Source organism: Gorilla gorilla, chromosome 9, assembly GCF_029281585.2.
Source record: "Gorilla gorilla gorilla isolate KB3781 chromosome 9, NHGRI_mGorGor1-v2.1_pri, whole genome shotgun sequence".
In the NCBI taxonomy this organism is placed as follows: domain Eukaryota; kingdom Metazoa; phylum Chordata; class Mammalia; order Primates; family Hominidae; genus Gorilla; species Gorilla gorilla.
The window spans coordinates 55,886,242-55,900,154 of NC_073233.2; the positions used below are offsets into that span (position 1 = coordinate 55,886,242).

General features: G+C 39.9%; 1 pseudogene; it reads left to right on the forward strand.

Moving 5' to 3' along the window:
• Positions 1-11,288: 11,288 nt before the first annotated feature.
• On the forward strand, positions 11,289-12,517 carry LOC129525540 (phosphorylase b kinase gamma catalytic chain, skeletal muscle/heart isoform-like; annotated as a pseudogene).
• Positions 12,518-13,913: the final 1,396 nt, after the last annotated feature.

Below are 13,913 nucleotides of genomic sequence, written 5' to 3' on the forward strand. Positions count from 1 at the left end.
ACACTTGATGTTATCCACTTTTTAGGTTAAATGATTCCGATGAGGAGCAGTATTATTTTGTGTGTGGTTTTTTTGTTTGTTTTTGTTTGTTTGTTTGTTTTTTGATGGTGTCTTGCTCTGCTGCCCAGGCTGGAGTGCAGTGGCACAATCTCGGCTCACTGTAGCCTTTGCCTCCCAGGATCAAGAGATTTTCATGATATGATATTCTCATGATAATCTCATGAGATACTCAGCCTCCTGAGTAGTTGGGACTACAGGGGCATGCGGCTGTCTAAATTTTTGTAGTCGTAGTAGAGACCAGGTTGGCCAGGCTGGTCTTAAACTCCTGGCCTCAGGTGATCCACCCGACTTGACCTTCCAAAGTGCTGGGAGTATACGTGTGAGCCACCGTGCCCAGCCTTGTTGTGTTTTTAACTTGCATTTCCTTTATAGCAAAAGATGTTGAGCATATTTTATATTACTCAATAGCAATTTTTTGTGAAGTGCATATTAATTTGCTTTCTTATTGAAGTTTTAGTCTTTTTAACATATTCCAGATAAAGATCCTTAGTAAAATATAAGAATTGAAATATCTTCTCCTAGAATGTGGCTTATCATCTGTTCTTAAGGAGGATGGGGCTTGAAAAACTTTGTAAGCAGATGAAAGAGAAGAAATGGAGACAGACAGGTTGAAGACCCCAGAGAAAGTTTGAAAGTTCCATCTGGACATCTTACCTGTTGGCTGTGGGAGAAAATGCCCCCAAGCAGTTTGCTGGAGAGGAAACCTCAGAATAAAACTGATGGGATGAAATGTTCTAGAAGCAGAAACAGTGTGATTTGGTCTGTGATTCTCTTACATTTCTTACATGACGGGTTAATGGGTGCAGCATACCAACATGGCACATGTATACATATGTAACAACACCAGCTGGGATTACAGATGTGAGCCACCATGCCTGACTTTAATTCTTTCTTGTATACATATGAAATAGACATTTGTGTATGATGTGAGGTAGGAGTCAAGACTGACTCTTTTTTTTTTTTTGAAAAGAAAAATTACAACACATGGACACAGGAAGGGGAACATCAAAAAAAATGTTAATAATATTTTTAAGCCAGGCCCACACCTGTGGGGTGTGATGTGGGGTGGGGGCAGGGGGGAGGGATAGCATTAGGAGATATACCTAGTGAGAAGAGAAGTTTAGAGAAAAAAGAATAAAAAGAAATGAACAAAGCCTCCAAGAAATATGGGACTATGTGAAAAGACTAAATCTACGTCTGATTGGTGTACCGGAAAGTGACGGGGAGAATGGAACCAAGTTGGAAAACACTCTGCAGGATATTATCCAGGAGATCTTCCCCAATCTAGCAAGGCAGGCCAACATTCAAATTCAGGAAATACAGAGAACACCACAAAGATACTCCTTGAGAAGAGCAACTCCAAGACACATAATTGTCAGATTCACCAAAGTTGAAATGAAGGAAAAAATGTTAAGGCAGCCAGAGAGAAAGGTCGGGTTACCCACAAAGGGAAGCCCATAAGACTAACAGCTGATCTCTCAGCAGAAACTCTACAAGCCAGAAGAGAGTGGGGGCCAATATTCAACATTCTTGAAGAAAAGAATTTTCAACCCAGAATTTCATATCCAGCCAAACTAAGCTTCATAAGTGAAGGAGAAATAAAATACTTTACAGACAAGCAAATGCTTAGAGATCTTGCTACCACCAGGCCTGCCCTAAAACAGCTCCTGAAGCAAGCACTAAACATGAAAAGGAACAACCAGTACAAGCCACTGCAAAAACATGCCAAATTGTAAAGACTATCAAGGCTAGGAAGAAACTGCAGCCACTAATGAGCAAAATAACCAGCTAACATCATAATGACAGGATCAAATTCACACATAACAATATTAACCTTAAATGTAAATGGGCTAAATGCTCCAATTAAAAGACACAGACTGGCAAATTGGATAAAGAGTCAAGACACATTAGTGTGCTGTATTCAGGAAACCGATCTCATGTGCAGAGACACACATAGGCTCAAAATAAAAGGATGGAGGAAGATCTACCAAGCAAATGGAAAACAAAAAAAGGGAGGGGTTGCAATCCTAGTCTCTGATAAAACAGACTTTAAGCCAACAAAGATCAAAAGAGGCAAGGCCATTATATAATGGTAAAGGGATCAATTCAACAAGAAGAGCTAACTATCCTAAATATACATGCACCCAATACAGGAGCACCCAGATTCATAAAGCAAGTCCTTAGAGACATACAAAGAGACTTAAACTCCCACACAATAATAATGGGAGACTTTAACACCCCACTGTCAACATTAGACAGATCGAGACAGAAAGTTCACAAGGATATCCAAGAATTGAACTCAACTCTGCACCAAGCGGACCTAATAGACATCTACAGAACTTTCCACCCCAAATCAACAGAATATAGATTCTTTTCAGCACCACACTACACCTATTCCAAAATTGACCACATAGTTGGAAGTAAAGCACTCCTCAGCAAATGTAAAACAACATAAATTATAACAAACTGTCTCTTGGACCACGGTGCAATCAAACTAGAACTCAGGATTAAGAAACTCACTCAAAACTGCTCAACTACATGGAAACTGAACAACCTGCCCCTGAATGACTACTGGGTACATAACAAAATGAAGGCAGAAATAAAGATGTTCTTTGAAACCAATGAGTACAAAGGCACAACATACCAGAATCTCTGGGACACATTCAAAGCAGTGTGTAGAGGGAAATTTATAGCACCAAATGTCCACAAGAGAAAGCAGGAAAGATCTAAAATTGACACCCTAACATCACAATTAAAAGAACTAGAGAAGCGAGAGCAAACACATTCAAAAGCTAGCAGAAGGCAAGAAATAACTAAGATCAGAGCAGAACTGCAAGAAATAGAGACACAAAAAACCCTTCAAAAAAATCAATGAATCCAGGAGCTGGTTTTTTTAAAAGATCAACAAAACTGATAGACCGTGAGCAAGACTAATAAAGAAGAAAAGAGAGAAGAATCAAATAGATGCAATAAAAAATGATAAATGGGATATCACCACTGATCCCACAGAAATACAAACTACCATCAGAGAATACTATAAACACCTCTACACAAATAAACTAGAAAATCTAGAAGAAATGGATAAATTCCTCAACACATACACCCTACCAAGACTAAACCAGGAAGAAGTTGCATCTCTGAATAGACCAATAATAGGCTCTGAAATTGAGGCAATACTTAATATTTTACCAACCAAAAAAATTCCAGGACCAGATGGATTCACAGACGAATTCTACCAGAGGTACAAGGAGGAGCTGGTACCACTCCTTCTGAAACTATTCCAATCAATAGAAAAAGAAAGAATCCCCCTAACTCATTTTATGAGGCCAGCATCATCTTGATACCAAAGCCAGGCAGAGACAGAACCAAAAAAGAGAATTTTAGACCAATATCATTGATGAACATTGATGCAAAAATCCTCAATAAAATACTGGCAAACCAAATCCAGCAGCACATCAAAAAGCTTATCCACCATGATCAAGTAGGCTTCATCCCTGAGATGCAAGGCTGGTTCAACATATGAAAATCAACAAACGTAATCCAGCATATAAACAGAATGAAAGACAAAAACCACATGATCATCTCAATAGATGCAGAAAAGACCTTCGACAAAATTCAACAATGCTTCATGCTAAAAACTCTCAATAAATTAGTTATTGATGGGACGTATCTCAAAATAATAAGAGCTATCTATGACAAACCCACAGCCAATATCATACTGAATGGGCAAAAACTGGAAGCATTCCCTTTGAAAACTGGCACAAGACAGGGATGCCCTCTCTCACCATTCCTATTCAACATAGTGTTGGAAATTCTGGCCAGGACAATCAGGCAGGAGAAGGAAATAAATGGTATTCAATTAGGAAAAGAGGAAGTCAAATTGTTCCTGTTTGCAGATGACATGATTGTGTATCTAGATAACCCCATCATCTCAGCCCAAAATCTCCTTAAGCTGATAAGCAACTTCAGCAAAGTTTCAGGATACAAAATCAATGTGCAAAAATCACAAGCATTCTTACACACCAATAACAGACAAACACAGAGCCAAATCATGAGTGAACTCCCATTCACAATTGCTTCAAAGAGAATAAAATACCAAGGAATCCAACTTACAAGGGATGTGAAGGACCTCTTCAAGAAGAACTGCAAGCCACTGCTCAATGAAATAGAAGAGAATACAAACAAATGGAAGAATATTCCATGCTCATGGGTAGGAAGAATCAATATCATGAAAATGGCCATACTACCCCAGGTAATTCATAGATTCAATGCCATCCCCATCAAGCTTCAAATGACTTTCTTCACATAATTGGAAAAAACTACTTTAAAGTTCATATGGAACCCAAAAAAAGCCCACATTGCCAAGTCAATCCTAAGCCAAAAGAACAAAGCTGGAGGCACCACGCTACCTGACTTCAAACTATACTACAAGGCTACAGTAACTAAAACAGCATGGTACTGGTAACAAAACAGAGATATAGACCAATGGAACAGAACGGAGCCCCCAGAAATAATGCCACATATCTACAACTATCTGATCTTTGACAAACCTGACAAAAACAAGAAACGGGGAAAGGAGTCCCTATTTAATAAATGGTGCTGGGAAGACTGGCTAGCCATATGTAGAAAGCTGAAACTGGATCCCTTCCTTACACCTTACACAAAAATTAATTCAAGATGGATTAAAGACTTACATGTTAGACCTAAAACCATAAAAACCTTAGAAGAAAACCTAGGCAATACCATTTAGGACATAGGCATGCGCAAGGACTTCATGTCTAAAACACCAAAAGCAATGGCAACAAAAGCCAAAATTGACAAATGGGATCTAACTAAACTAAAGAGCTTCTGCACAGCACAAGAAACTACCATCAGAGCGAACAGGCAACCTACAGAATGGGAGAAAATTTTTGCAACCTACTCATCTGACAAAGAGCTAATAGCCAGAATCTACAATGAACTCAAACAAATTTTCAAGAAAAAACAACCCCATTAAAAAGTGGGTGAAGGATATGAACAGACAATTCTTAAAAGAAGACATTTGTGCAGCCCAAAAACACATGAAAAAATGCTCATCATCACTGTCCATCGGAGAAATGCAAATCAAAACCACAATGAGATACTATCTCACACCAGTTAGAATGGTGATCATTAAAAAGTCAGGAAACAACAGGTGCTGGAGAGGATGTGGAGAAATAGGAACACTTTTACTACTAGAAACTATTAGTAAACTAGTTCAACCATTGTGGAAGTCAGTGTGGCGATTCCTCAGGGACCTAGAACTAGAAATACCATTTGACCCAGCCATCCCATTACTGGTTATACATCCAAAGGATTATAAATCATGCTGCTATAAAGACACATGCACACGTATGTTTATTGCGGCACTATTCACAATAGCAAAGACTTGGAACCAACCCAAATGTCCAAAAATCATAGACTGGATTAAGAAAATGTGGCACATACACACCATGGAATACTATGCAGCCATGAAAAATGATGAGTTCATGTCTTTTGCAGGGACATGAATGAAGCTGGAAGCCATCATTCTTAGCAAACTATTGCAAGGACAGAAAACCAAACACCACATGTTCTCACTCATAGGGGGGAATTGAAGAATGAGAACACATGGACACAGGAAGGGGAACATCACAACCAGGAACTGTTGTCGGGTGGGGGGAGGGGGGAGGGATGGCATTAGGAGATATACCTAATGCTAAATGATGAGTTACTGGGTGCAGCACACCAACATGTCACATGTATACATATGTAACAAACCTGCACGTTGGGCACATGTACCCTAAAACTTAAAGTATAAAAATAATAAAAAAAGCAATTATAGGAAAGTAGACAGAACAAAACAAATGCCTATAATTCTATCACTTAAAGACAAAAAAAAAAAGAAAGATGCTACTGGGCAGTAGGAATTTTTCAGTTCCTATGGGCCACCATCATATATGCAGTCCCTTGTTGACTGAAATGTCATTATGTAGTGCACAGCTGTATTACAAAACCATTTTAAATAATGTGCATATGTAGCTAGGTGTTATCTACCATTAGATGATAATCCTAAAGGATCAACTATATAAATATGAAAGACAAGTTCTCAAAGTAGCTATACTGTTTTCCATAGTGGTTAACATGCCTTATAGTGGAATAGAAAAATGTCCCTTCTTAAATATTTAAAATACAAGTTTCTGTTTGAGGTAAGTCTCAATATATGAACAAAAGGAAGGCTTTTTATCTCTTTTTAGCAAAATGTTTATTGAGCAACTTTGAAACAAAAATGTAAGGATCTGTCACAGTGAATATTGTTCATAATATCCTAATTCACTTTAAACTCATCAACGATGAACTTTTTAGCTCAGTAAAAGAAACACATACACAAAGCTACTGATTATCTTGTATGTTAAAAGAAAATACTATCAGTATATTTTTTTTGTTAAATATATGTACTTATTCAATATATTTTTTAAACAGTTGTGATGTTGTAGATATAAGGAATTGTTTATTTGTTCCCATGTCTCAAATATAAGGCTATTTAAAGTAGTGCTGATGGATGCAGGTAAGATAATTCAGAGAAAAATAGTAAACTTTACAATATCATTAAGTTTTTTCCTGCATACACAAAATTCTACTGTGTAGATACGTGAATTATACTATATCCCAGGTGAAAACAAAAATAGTAGAATTCTACTGGAAATATGTCGCTTAAAGAGAGGAATGATTACCATACTTTGCCTATGCAAATAAAAAAAGAAATGTTTGCATTGCTAAAAAGCAAATTGCCCCAGGAGCTAACATAATATTTTATTTTATGTTAACAATAAGTAGGAAAACAAACATTTTAGAAGACCAAGATAACTGGGGAATGGCTGTGTTTGGAATAGATATTTGATATGATTTGATAAATTAGATTGTTACTACTTCATTGAAGAACACAAACTGAATCTGAAAGATATCACTTAGAAGTTTTATCTATTGATTGTATCTTACATTGTCTTGAAAATGTTAGCAATTTCAAAAAATATTTTATTAAATTTTTCTTTAAAAATTATTAACAACTTATGGTGCTTTAGCTGATGTAAGGTGCTTTTCCTCATAGCTCAGTACATATCCATGAATAACTGAAAAGAAAGACTAATGTTTAAATAAGTGAAGTAAGCAGGTGTGAGTTTAGGCTTCTTTTAATGTTCTTTTTGTATTGCTGTCATGCGACTCTCCATAGGAATGTATTCTTTGACAGTGGTAGTGGGGAGGGGTCGAAAGTTGCAAGAATTTTGGGATGGAAGGTGAACCTATTGAAAATTTATAGTTAAATTGATTGTTGGCAATATGATGCTTCACAAAGTGCTAATAACACTTCGGTTTTAGAAGATAAGCTAACTTTTTAAAGATGTTAGACATTGAATAGTAAAATACATTCATGTGCCACATAACGATGTTTCAGTTAATGACTGACTGCATATATGACAAGTTCCCATAATATTATAATGTCTATACCATAGAGCCTAAGTGTGTAGTAGGTTATACTATCTAGGGTTGTGCAAGTATACTCTGTGTTGTTCATGCAATGATAAATTAATTTCTCAGAATGTATTCCCATTGTTAAGTAATGTATGACTGTAGATCAATTTATCTTATATTTAAATTTTCTGAGGTAGTTTGGGCAAACTGCACAGTCTATTGAAACATGAAATAAAAATAAAGATTAAAAATATATGTGTAGATGTCTGAAAATGTGCATTTCTGTTATGTCAATAGTCCTAGAACAATTCTGTTTTAGAGGGACTTAAAACAAGAATTAGATTGTGTGGTTTAAATCTGAAGAGTAGCTGAACTTGTCCAGTCAGCTATAATTTATCTCAAGGTTAGATATGGAGAAGTGGATGCTGTTCTTAGCAGCTATCCAGTAATTACCTGTTTCTGACAAAGAAAGTATGGAGCCATCTAAGTACTTCTTATATGCTTACAGAATGTATCTTGCATCCCTGTATGGAGGGTAGTGAGTGGTTGAAAGCCACAGAAAGAGTAACCTCTCATATCAAAGAAAATTCAGCAAGGGTTTGTAAAGGAAAGAGGAGAAGAGTTGGTCATATCCAGATTGCTGATCTCTTAAAGGAAGTGATCCCCGGTAAGAGGAGAGCCATCTTTTTTTTTTTTTTTGCTAAACTTCCTTCTTAAAGTTTTGTCTGCCTCATTTTTCCTTGATCTTCCTTGTGCCCTTTTTTTGTACCCTTTACTTAAAGTCACATTTGATTGGTGACTCTTTTTCAGAACTGATGTCTATCATTGGTACCAATTGTGACAATAGATATCTTGCTCCCTAGTCTCTCTTTCCCTTATGTTAACTTATTTTTCTGTTCTCTATAGCCTTCTCCATCAGTCATCTTGGGAAAACTTTATAAGTAAATGACTAAAAATACAGGTTTCAAAGGCAGATCCTCAGAATTCTTGATACATGACAAGAGTTTTCATCTATCTAAATAGAAATAAAGACAATTTTATGAAAATTTCAAGTTGCTTCAAAAAATTAAACTTATTGAGGTGTATCTTTTACTCTTTATTCAAGTGTCCTTTCATGAAATTATAATGATAGTAGTTGGAGTTTTGTTTATCTTTGGTTTTAATACTCTTACTTGGCAAAACAAGATGTTGGCAACCATTATAACTAAAAATTTTTGGAAATTTTTATTGATCTTTGAAATTATTTAAGTGAAATTCCTTTGGAAAATTTTGCACATAATGACCTACTAACCACTGGAGCAAAAGCATGTAAATGTACTTGCTTACTGTGTTCTTTAGGAAAGACCACCAAACATAATTTAAATGAAACATGATTGTCTTTTATTATATTCCAAATGTGGGTCATGTGTAATGCAGCAAAGTGAACTTGACTAGGTCATCCTTCTGTGGTGGCTCTAATTCTCTTATTGGTCACATGAAGGGGTGTGGCTTGCAGGAATTTTAACCTTATAAAGACAACCCTAGAAGGAGCTAAATCTTTGGGGATTAGTTTCATATTCAGGTTATGTTGTAACCATTTACTTTTTCTTGTTTTACTAGGCTTTTTTCATTTCTTTGTCTGGGTTTTTAATTTCACTGATAGGTTTATAAACTTTACTACTACATGTGTGTGGGTAAGAGTTTCCTATTAAAAAGCAGGCAGGCTTTTTACATAACTTAAATATATAACTTAAATATATAACTTCGTATAACTTAAATGGTTTTTCCAGCCATTTAATAAAAGGTTTTACTCGGAAAAAAACAGTAAATGTGAAGACAAAAAGTGATCTCCCTACATTTTCTACATTGTAAGCACAATTTCTTGTTTTGATTTTCTAAAAATTAATAAAGATGACTAGAAGTGAGGTGTTAATTTAAAAATTAAATTATTGAAAGATCATTTTTACTGGTGAGGGACTTCAAAAAATTCATTTTAAATATGCATGAACATTTTTCACAGTATTTGAGTGTATTTGGTCAGATTATTTTTACAAGGCTAAAAAACTTACAGTATCTTAACTGTTAAATATTGCAAATTTCTTTGCGAAAGTACACACATTTGGCAGGTTTAGAACTTTGAACAGACTTTCAGAAGATAATTGCACAGCATATTTTATAGTGATTTAGTGTAATGATTATGAACATAATTTGGGAAATAAATTAGCTTTAGTGAATTTTACTTTAAATTTTTTATTTAGGGCACATACCTTAATAATTTAATTGTGAAAGCTATGCATTTGCCTTTAATTGAAATTTTAGCATGCTTTACTTTAAATGTGCTAAATCACTAATTTCTGTTCCTTTAGATATGATACAGTTGAAGGCATGTAAAGTGGGGGATTGTTTTTCCAAAGACATAGCAGTTTTACTATACAGGGATTTTAATACTTAAATTTCAAATTTAAAAAATTCTTTTTTTTCTTTGAGATGGGGTCCTGCTCTGTCACCCAGGCTGAAGTGCAGTGGCACGATCTTGGCTCACTGTAACCTCTGCCTCCTGGGTTCAAGCAATTCCACTGCCTCAGCCTACCAAGTAGCTGGGATTACAGGGGTGTGCCACCACACCCAGCTAATTTTTGTATTTTTAGTAAAGACAGGGTTTCACCATGTTGGCCAGGCTGGTTTTGAACTCCTGACCTTGTGATCTGCCTGCCTTGGCCTCCCAAAGTGCTGGGGTTACAGGTGTGAGCTACCATGCCTGGCCTAAAAGAAGATTTTAAAACATCATTGCATGTTTTCTCTGCAGTCTCTTATTTTCCCTCTAGAATTATTTAAATAATAATTTAGGTGACAAAATTACCTGCTCCTTCGCAAGGATAAAGTAAAATAAACGTTTTATAGATGCATTATATAAGTAGGAATAGATATTTAATTCTCTCTGATTTCTAATTTAATGTATTTACAATCACAGTTACATTGTTGAATAATCTTAAGTTGCTTAAATACACATATTCAGTTACTTAAGGTTAGCAATTAAAAAATCATTTTTAGATTATTTCTTTTCTAGAGCCTAAAAAAGATTTTTGGGGTGTTAGGGGACAGTAGGAATTATAGACTCTTTGAAAATCTAGCAAAAGCTTTGGACCCTTTCACTGGAAGAATGCTGGCAAACACGAACACACATTTGATATGCTGTTTCAGGGCAGTCACTGACACTGGGTGTGCTCAGGAGATCAGAGGCAACTATATTAAAGACAGCTACCATTAATATGAGGAATATATGAATATATATATATATATGTATATGGAGCAGAAGTAGGATACAATTGCTTTACTATTGAAGAATTAAAAAAAAAGGATCTCATCAACTTTCAACAACAACAAAAAATTACACTTGAAAATATATTTCATGTACACTTGAAAAGTAATTCTCCACTTTTGTTTTGTTTTGTTTTTTTGAGATGGAGTCTTGCTCTGTCGCCCAAGGCTGGAGTGCCGTCGGGCGATCTCGGCTCACTGCAACCTCCGCCTCCCGGGTTGAAGCGATTCTCCTGCCTCAGCCTCCTGAGTAAGTGGGACTACAGGCATGTGCCACCACACCCAGCTAATTTTTGTATTTTTAGTAGATATGGGGTTTCACCATGTTGGCCAAGCTGGTCTCAAACTCTTGGCCACAAGTGATCTGCCTGCCTCGGCCTCCCAAAGTGCTGGGATTATTGACATAAGCCACTGTGCCTGGCCTGGACTTCCTCTTCTGAGCGCCCTGCTGACCTGTCCTGATGATGACTGTTCCTGCAGAAGTCTACGGGACCCCCAGTTACCTGGCCCCTGAGATCATCGAGAGCTGCATGAATGAGGACCATCCGAGCTACGGGAAGGAGGTGGACATGTGAGTGCGCCGGGGGAGGAGGATCACCTGCCTGGGCTGGGTGAGGGAGGAAGCAGGCAGGGCGGGGTTGGTGCCCCTGGCAATGGGTAAGTGGCGTTGGGCCCTCTCACGTCCAGATGGAGCACTGGCGTCATCATGTACACGCTGCTGGCTGGCTCCCCACCTTTCTGCCACCGGAAGCAGATGCTGGTGCTGAGGATGATCATGAGCAGCAACTACCAGTTTGGATCGCCCGAGTGGGACAATTACTTGGACACCGTGAAGGACCTGGTGAGGGGCGAGGCCGACTGGCTTCTGGGCTCAGGGCCGCGATGCCAGGCTCCCTTGCCCAGGGAGGCCCCACCTCTCCTGACATGCTGGAGGGGACCTGCCTTAACGTTCTCGGGTCCCCTCTCCTCCCCTCCCAGGTCTCCCGATTCCTGTTGGTGCAACCCCAGACTGCTGCACAGCGGAAGAGGCCTTGACACACCCCTTCTTCCAGCAGTACTTGGTGGAGGAAGTGCGGCACTTCAGCCCACGCAGGAAGTTCAAAGTACGAAGCGTCCTGACCCAAGCCCTGTGGCAGTTGTCACCAGCTCCCCAAGTGCAAACCTCTAAGCCCTCTCCTCTCGCAGGGGTCCTTACACCCCGCGGGTTTCCAGGGTACCCACCCCTTCTCTCCCAGCCGCCCTGTGATGGCTTCAGGGATGGCAGGTGTCAGCCCACTGACTCCGACCCTGTGGATGCTGGCCAAGTGGGAAGTGGGGGACACTAGGAGGGCCCTGCAGAAGCCACCCAAGACTTCGTGGCAAACGAGCCCAGAGAGACCCGTGCTGGAGGGGCAGGGCCTGGCAGGGGTTACTGCAGCTCAGCTACTCTGCCTGGCCCTGCAGGTGATCGCCCTGACCGTGCTGGCTTCAGTGCGGATCTGCTACCAGTACCGCCGGGTGAAGCCGGTGACCTGGGAGATCGTCATCCGAGACCCACCGCTACGCCCTCCAGCTTCCGTGCCAGCTCATCGATGCCTATGCTTTCCGAATCTATGGCCACTGGGTGAAGAAGGGGCAGCAGCAGAACTGGGCGGCCCTTTTCAAGAACACACCCAAGGCCGTGCTCCTCTCCCTGGCCAAGGAGGGCTACTGAGGGGCTGGCCAGTCTGGGAGGGCTGGGGGGGCAGGTGGGGAGGGGAAGCCATGGAAATGTAAGTCAAAGGGGTGAGGTGTGCAGGCCTCTGCAGAAGGAGTGCTTGGCCCTGGCCAGGAACCCCTGGAGCTGAGGCCACGATCCCCTCTCAAAGGCTGTGCACAAGGGAAGCGGGTGTTCCCACCACACAGCAATACCTGCAGGCTGGGACAGGCCCTGGGTGGGCAGAGATCACATGTGGCCTGAGAACCAGGAACCCCCTTCTCCTGCACTTCCTAGATGAGCCACCATCTCCATTTCTCTTTAGGGGAGGCCCAGAGTTACTGACACTCAGGCCCTCTTCCCTTAGGGTCCCAGGGTGAGGATGAAAGGCACAGAAATGTCTGAGATACACAATCGCAGGAGATTTTATTGACCTGATGACATCCAGTGACAGTGTGGGAGCAGGCTACTCTCCAGGGACATGTTTCTGGAGGCATATGGAGAAGGAGGCCAAGGTGAGGTGGCTCACACCTGTAATCTCAGCACTTTGGGAGGCCGAAGTGGGAGGATCACTGGAGACCAGGAGTTTGAGACCAGCCTGGGCAACATACTGAGATCCCATCACTACAAAAATTCAAAAAATTAGCCAGGCATGGTGGTGCACACTTATAGTCCAAGCTACTCGGGAGGCTGAGGTGGGAGAATTGCTTGAGCCCAGGAGCTCAAGGCTGCAGTGAGCCATGATCACCACTGCACTCTAGCCTGGGCAACAGAGCAAGACCCTGTCTCGAAAAAAAAAAGAAAAAAAAATGGAAGGGAAAGCTTCTGATATTTGTCTTTCTGGAGTACTATTTGCTTTGTGATTTCCACAATGCACTGCTTCACCCTAGTACATCATTAGGTTCTCCTAGACCCTTTTAGGACTGAACTGTGCTTTAAATAGTTACATGCCTGCCTGTTACACAGTGGAAACTAGTTTTCTTCAGAGGGACCCAAAACGACAGATGAGGCCATGAAGAAAGCATTCTCCTTCCACAGCAACTGGCTGGGAAAACAAACACACAAGTGATCCTCCTGCCTCAACCTCCCTACTAGCTGGGACTACAAGCGTGTGCTACCATGAAGGGGTAATTTTTTAAAAAAATTTTAGTAGAGATGTGGTCTACGTTGCCCAGGATGGTCTTGAACTCCTGGGCTCAAGCGATCCTCCCACCTCAGCCTCCCAAATTGTTGGGATTACAGGCATGAGCCACTGCGTCCAGCCCTTCATCACATATCTAAAAACAATCTTCAGAGGTAGATGTAACAGGTGTTATTGTTATTTACTCCGTTTAACAGATGAAAAACACGGAAGCAAATAGAAGTAAAAAATTAGGCTTTTAAAATGGATTTTCGGCTGGCATGGTGGCTCACA